This window comes from Corapipo altera, unplaced genomic scaffold (assembly GCF_003945725.1).
Source record: "Corapipo altera isolate COAL_440 unplaced genomic scaffold, ASM394572v1 110, whole genome shotgun sequence".
Lineage (NCBI taxonomy): Eukaryota > Metazoa > Chordata > Aves > Passeriformes > Pipridae > Corapipo > Corapipo altera.
The window spans coordinates 2,224,615-2,231,288 of NW_020884960.1; the positions used below are offsets into that span (position 1 = coordinate 2,224,615).

General features: G+C 49.0%; 1 long non-coding RNA gene across 1 annotated transcript; it reads left to right on the plus strand.

Moving 5' to 3' along the window:
- Positions 1-5,453: 5,453 nt before the first annotated feature.
- On the plus strand, positions 5,454-6,331 carry LOC113956971. Its single transcript, XR_003531019.1, has 2 exons — positions 5,454-5,539; positions 5,962-6,331. It is a non-coding gene; the product is annotated as an uncharacterized LOC113956971 (long non-coding RNA).
- Positions 6,332-6,674: the final 343 nt, after the last annotated feature.

Genomic DNA, 6,674 nt, shown 5'->3' on the forward strand with positions numbered 1-6,674 from the left:
ATGCCTCACAAAAACCAGACCGACTCCCAAAATTGCATAGGGACCAAGATTCCTCCTAGAACAAAGATGCCAGCACAGAAACCTTTTGCTGCCCATAGACTACCCAGGGTGACACAAAAACTGCACCACAGAACCAAAGCTTCCAGGCTTTCTTTCCTGGCAATAAGGACTGTAGTTTTCTGTTTTCAGCCATGCCTCCCAAGTGACAGCCCGACTCCCGAAATTGCATATAAACAAAGATTCCTCCAACACCAAAGGTGCCAGCACAGAAAGCTCTTGCTGCCCATAGAGTGCCCAGACTGACCCACCAAGTCCACTAGAAAGCCGAAGCTTCCTATTTTTCTTGCCTGGCATTATGGTTGTTGTTTCATTTTTCCAATGTGCCTCCCAACTGCCAGTCGAACTCTCAAAATTGCATAAAAGGATTCCTCCAATACCAAAGGCGGTAGCACAGAAAGCTCTTGCTGCCCATGGAGTACCCAACCTGACCCACCAAGTACACCACAAAGCCATTGCTTCTAGTATTTCTTTCCTGGGAATAAGAGCTGTTGTTTCCTGTTTTCAGCCCTACCGCCCAACTGCCAGACCTACACCCAAAATTGCATACAAACAAAGATTCCTCCCACAGCAAAGAGACCAGCACAGAAAGCTCTTGCTGCCAGTGGAGCCTCCAGGTTGACAAACTAACTTCACCACAAAGCCAAAGCTTCCAGTCTTTCTTTCCTTTGGATAAGGGTTGTTGTTTCCTGTTATCAGACCTACTTCCCAATTGCCAACCCTATTTGCAAAATTCCATACGGATGAAGGTTCCTCGCAGAACAAAGGTGCCAGCACAGAAAGTTCTTGCTGCCCATGGAATGCTTACCCTGGCCTACCATGTGCAGCACAAAGCTAAAGCTTCCAGGATCTCTTTCCTGGGGATTAGGGCTATTGTTTCCTGTTTTCAGACCTCCCTCCCAATTGCAAGGCCGACTCCCAAACTTACCAAGGAACAAAGACTCCTCCCACACCAAAGGTGTCAGCACAGAAAACTCTTGCTGCCCATGGAGTCTCCAGGCTGACAAACCAACTGAACAAAAAAACCAAAGCTTCCAGGCTTTCTTTCCTGGTGATAAGGGCTGTTGTTTCTTGTTTTCAGACCTGCTTCCCAACTGCCAAACTTATTCCCAAAATTGCAAACGGATGAAGATTCCTCCCAGAACAAAGGTGCCAGCACAGAAAGCTCTTGCTGTTCGTGGAGTGCCAAGCCTGACCCACCAACTGCACCACAAAGTCAAAGCTTCCAGTCTTTCTTTCCTGGCAATAAGGGCTGTTTTTTCTGGTTTTCATCCGTGCCTTCCAACTGCCAGCCCGACTCCCAAAATTACATACAAAGAAAGACTCCTCCCACACCAAAGGTGCCAGCACTGAAAGCTCTTGCTGCCCATGGAGTACCTAGCCTGGCCCGCCAAGTGCAGCAAAAAGTCAAACTTCCAGGGTTTCTTTCCTGGGAATAAGGTCTGCTGTTTCCTGGTTTTAGCCCTGCCTCCCAACTGCCAGAACAACACCCAAAATTGCATAGGGACGAAGATTCCTCCCACACCAAAGGTACCAACACAGAAAACTCTTGCTGCCAAGAGAGTACCCCAGGCTGACAAATCAACTTCACCGCAAAGCCAAAGCTTCCAGTCTTTCTTTCCTGGTGATACGGACTGTCATTTCCGGTTTTAAGACCTGCCTCACAACAACCAGCCCGACTCCCAAAATTGCATAGGGATGAAGAGTCCTCCCAGAAGAAAGGTGCCAGCACAGAAATCTCTTGCTGCCCATAGACTACCCAGGGTGACACAAAAACTGCACCACAAAGCCAGTATCGGACAAACCGAGATGCTGTGATCCCCATCCACAAAGTGATCCGAAAGTTGGAGAGCCAAGGGGTGGTCAGCAGAACCCATTCACCCTTCAACAGCCCCATCTGGCCTGTGCGTAAATCCGATGGAGAGTGGAGACTGACTGTGGACTATCGTGGCTTAAATGAAGTTACGCCACCGTTGAGTGCTGCCGTGCCAGATATGTTGGAGCTCCAATACGAGTTGGAGTCCAAGACAGCAAAGTGGTACGCCACCATCGACATAGCCAACGCGTTTTTCTCCATTCCTTTAGCGGCAGAGTGCAGGCCACAGTTTGCTTTCACCTGGAGGGGCGTTCAATACACCTGGAATCGACTGCCCCAGGGGTGGAAACACAGTCCAACCATCTGTCATGGACTGATCCAGGTTACACTAGAGAAGGGTAAGGCTCCCGAACACATCCAGTACATCGATGACATCATTGTATGGGGGGATACAGCAAAGGAAGTTTTCAAAAAAGGACAGACGATCATCCAGATTCTCCTCGAGGCCGGTTTCGCTATCAAGAAGAGCAAAGTCAAGGGACCTGCCCGAGAGATCCAATTCCTAGGGGTGAAATGGCAAGATGGACGACGCCAGATACCAACAGACATAATCAATAAGATTGTAGCAATGGCTCCCCCCCACCAACAAGAAAGAAACCCAAGCTTTTCTGGGAGCAATAGGTTTTTGGAGGATGCATATCCCAGAATACAGTCAGATTGTGAGCCCTCTTTACTTTGTGACCCGTAAAAAGAACAATTTCCAATGGGGTCCTGAACAACAACAAGCTTTCAAGCAGATCAAGCAAGAAATTGCACATGCTGTGGCTCTTGGACCAGTTAGAACGGGACCAGATGTAAAGAACGTGCTCTACTCTGCAGCTGGAGATAAAGGTCCCTCCTGGAGCCTCTGGTAAAAGGTGCCTGGCGAGACGCGAGGGCGACCACTGGGTTTCTGGAGCCGAAGCTACAGAGGTTCTGAGGCCAATTACACCCCTGTGGAAAAGGAAATCTTAGCGGCGTACGAAGGTATACGAGCAGCTTCAGAGGTAATTGGTACCGAAGCACAGCTCTTCCTGGCACCCCGATTACCAGTCTTGAGCTGGATGTTCAAAGGGAAGGTGCCCCCTACGCATCATGCCACCGATGCCACGTGGAGCAAGTGGATTGCTCTGATTACGCAGCGTGTACGATTGGGAAGCTCGAATCGCCCTGGAATTCTGGAGGTTATCACCAATTGGCCTGAAGGTGGGAACTTCAGTCTGGCAGAAGAAGAAGAAGAGCCAGTGAGCCGAGCTGAAGAAGCTCCGCCATTTGATCAGCTGCCAGATGAAGAAAGGTGTTATGCCCTTTTCACTGATGGTTCTTGCCGTATTGTAGGAAGGAACCGGAAGTGGAAAGCAGCCGTTTGGAGTCCCACCCGACGAGTGGCAGAAGCTGTTGAGGGTCAAGGCGAGTCAAGTCAATTTGCAGAGCTCAAAGCCGTCCAATTGGCCCTGGACATCGCCGAACGAGAAAGATGACCGAGACTCTACCTCTACACAGACTCGTGGATGATAACCAGTGCTCTATGGGGATGGTTAGACCGCTGGAAGAAGATGAACTGGAGGCGTGGAGGAAAACCCATCTGGGCTGCTGACTTGTGGCAGGGCATCGCTGCCAGAGCAAAGAGTCTGAATGTGAGAGTCCACCATGTAGATGCCCATGTGTCCAAGAAGCGAGCTAATGAAGAACATAATAACAACAGAGAAGCGGACCGAGCTGCACAGATAGGGGTATCACAAGTAGACCTAGACTGGCAGCAGAAGGGAGAGTTGTTCTTAGCTCGATGGGCCCATGATGCTTCCGGTCATCAAGACCGAGATGCCACCTACAGATGGGCACAAGACCGAGGGGTGGATTTAACCATGGATATCATTTCTGAAGTTATCCATGATTGTGAGACTTGTGCCGCTATTAAGCAGGCGAAAAGACTGAAGCCCCTGTGGTATGGTGGACGATGGGAAAAGTGTAAGTATGGAGAGGCATGGCAGGTTGATTATATCAAACTGCCACAGACCCGCCAAGGTAAGTGCTATGTACTTACCATGGTGGAAGCAACAACGGGATGGTTAGAGACCTTTTCAGTACCCCACGCAACGGCCCGGAATACCATTCTGGGCCTTGAAAAGCAAGTCCTATGGAGACACTGGACCCCAGAACGTATTGAGTCAGACAATGGGACTCATTTCAAAAATAAATTAGTTACCACCTGGGCGAGGGAACATGGTATCGAATGGGTGTACCACATTCCTTATCATGCACCAGTTGCTGGGAAGGTTGAGAGATACAACGGATTATTAAAGACCACTCTAAAGTCATTAGGTGAAGGAACTTATAAAAACTGGGACAAAAACTTAGTCAAGGCTACCTGGCTAGTTAACACCAGGGGTTCTATCAATCGAACTGGCCCTGCACAGGCAGAATCCCTTCACGTTGTTGATGGAGATAAAGTTCCAGCAGTCCATTTGAGGGGAATGCTAGGGAAAGCTGTTTGGATTACCCCTGCCTCAGGCCAAGACAAACCCATTCGTGGGATTGTCTTTGCTCAAGGGCCAGGACATACGTGGTGGGTAATGAGGAAGGATGGAGTCATCCAGTGTGTGCCTCAGGGAAATTTAGCCTTAGGAAAAAACTGATTGTATATCCTAAGTTGTGTTCTTACAGGAAACCAGTCACCAGATGAGAGAGAGACCTGAACTAAGCCGATGCTGGTATCCGGTGATGAGACAGTCCAGTGATGAAACAGCCATAAATCGGAACTGTAATGGTGACTGGGGAGACCAAAGATCTGGACTGAACTGACATCGCCATTGATTTTCCAACGACGAGACGACTATACCGAGAGACCAACAAGAGATATAAATATATATATGTATATGTATATGTATATGTGAATATATATACGCTAACGTGAAACATAGGTGTTACATAAAGAAATAGTATGGAATAAGGGGTGGAGAATGTGGTGGTTTCAACCTAGGCCTTCCTGGAGACCAACTTGTAACCAGGAAGGAACTAGAAAAGTGATCACGGAAGTATTCCATGCTATTCCTTTACGTAACTGGAGGTATAAATAAAGCCAGAGGGAGGGATCGCGCCCTCTTCCTCTCCGGCGAGGTTCGAGAACGGTGGGTCCCTGTTTCGGTCGGCTTATCTGGAGCTGAGGCCTACAGTGACTGCCATTATCCACCACGCGTGAGGGGAGAGCCTTGGATCGCGTAAGGTCATCCTACCTGTTCGAAGGGAAGTGGTGAGATTTCTGCTAGTTTGCCTTCGGCTGGCTGTTTGACTTGCTCGGTCCTTGCCCCTTTTTGTCTTTCTCCCGTTCCCTTCCCCCCCCCCCCAGGTGTGTGGTATTCTCCTTTTGTGTATCTGTCTCATATGTAAAATATATATATATATATATATATATTTGCTATAGCTTTGGTTGCTTAGTTTTTTTCCCTTTCTTTTCCCTCTCTGGGAGGCGGGTCCCTGTGGTCGAGTTTCGGGGGACTTGGCGGGAAGCCAGCTCGAAACTTGTACAAAATGACATTCTGTTAGGTACTGGGATGAGGAGGACTCATGCGGGCACCTCCAGAGACAGCGGGAACGGGAGCGTGCTGCGGAGAAGGAAAATTCCAGGTGGTGGGTGCTGAGAAATTCGTCGTTCCCTTGCCCTGTGCTCTGCACTTAGCAATGGGTCAAGTGCAGAAGCTTCCCGGGGACCCTGGAAAATGATGCCGGGTCTGCTAAGAAAAGTGAGGCCAAAAGAGCAGGACCTGGGTCTGCGAGCGTGGGAGAAACAAGGGAGGGGTCATCCTCTGCCTCCAGGAGGGAGGGCAGCAGGAAAGGCCACGGACTAAAGCACTGAAGTGCTGTTCCCCAGTGAGCCCCTGTCCAGCACTGAGCTTGCTCCTGCACTTACTGTCCCTTTCCCAGCGGAGCCGAAGTGTCGGGTGCGGGTGCCGGGGGGGATGGAGCTGCCGAGGACAAACTGGGAGGGTGTTTGCGAGGGAAGGGGGGAGAAGGAGCTCTTAACGTGCATTTTTTACTTCTTCATCCCACAGAATTGCCATGAGAGGAAATACTTCAGAGGGGCTTCCCTCCAGATAAGCCCTGAATATGCGGGGAGGTTTCAGCCGGGAGAAAGGAACTGTGGAAGAAAAGCAGCCTAAAAATAGCCAGTGGGGATCATGAGGTTTGCCAGCCAAGAAAAACAAGGAGGGAGATGAGGGAATCGGGTTCCAATTCCTAATGATTTGGTGGGTGTAGGAATGCTCTCTGTGTGTTTTGCAGCCCCTTTTGATTCCTGGGAGGATTTTAAAATGATGGTTTTAGCAATCAGCTGAATTGGAGATGTTGTTTTTGAGAGGAAATCAGGCCAAATAAATGCAGAGTTTTGGGTCATTTTTGGGGGTGATTTGGGTCAGTTTTTGGGGTCAGTTTTGGGTCATTTTTGGGGGTGATTTGGGTCAGTTTTGGGTCAACTTTTGGGATGATTTGGGTCAGTTTTGGGTCAGCTTTTGGGATGATTTGGGTCAGTTTTTGGGGTCAGTTTTGGGTCAGTTTTTGGGGTGATTGGAGTGGGTTTTGGGTCAGTTTTTGGGGAACACTGGGTGTTACTGGGGCTTGTTGGGGAGCACTGGGTGTTACTGAGGGTTGATGGGGAGCACTGGGTGTTACTGGGGAGCACTGGGAGAGGAGAATAAAAAATAAACGAAATAAAAAAGGAAACATAAAATACAAAAGAAAGATAAAAAAATTAAAAGCAAAAAACTAA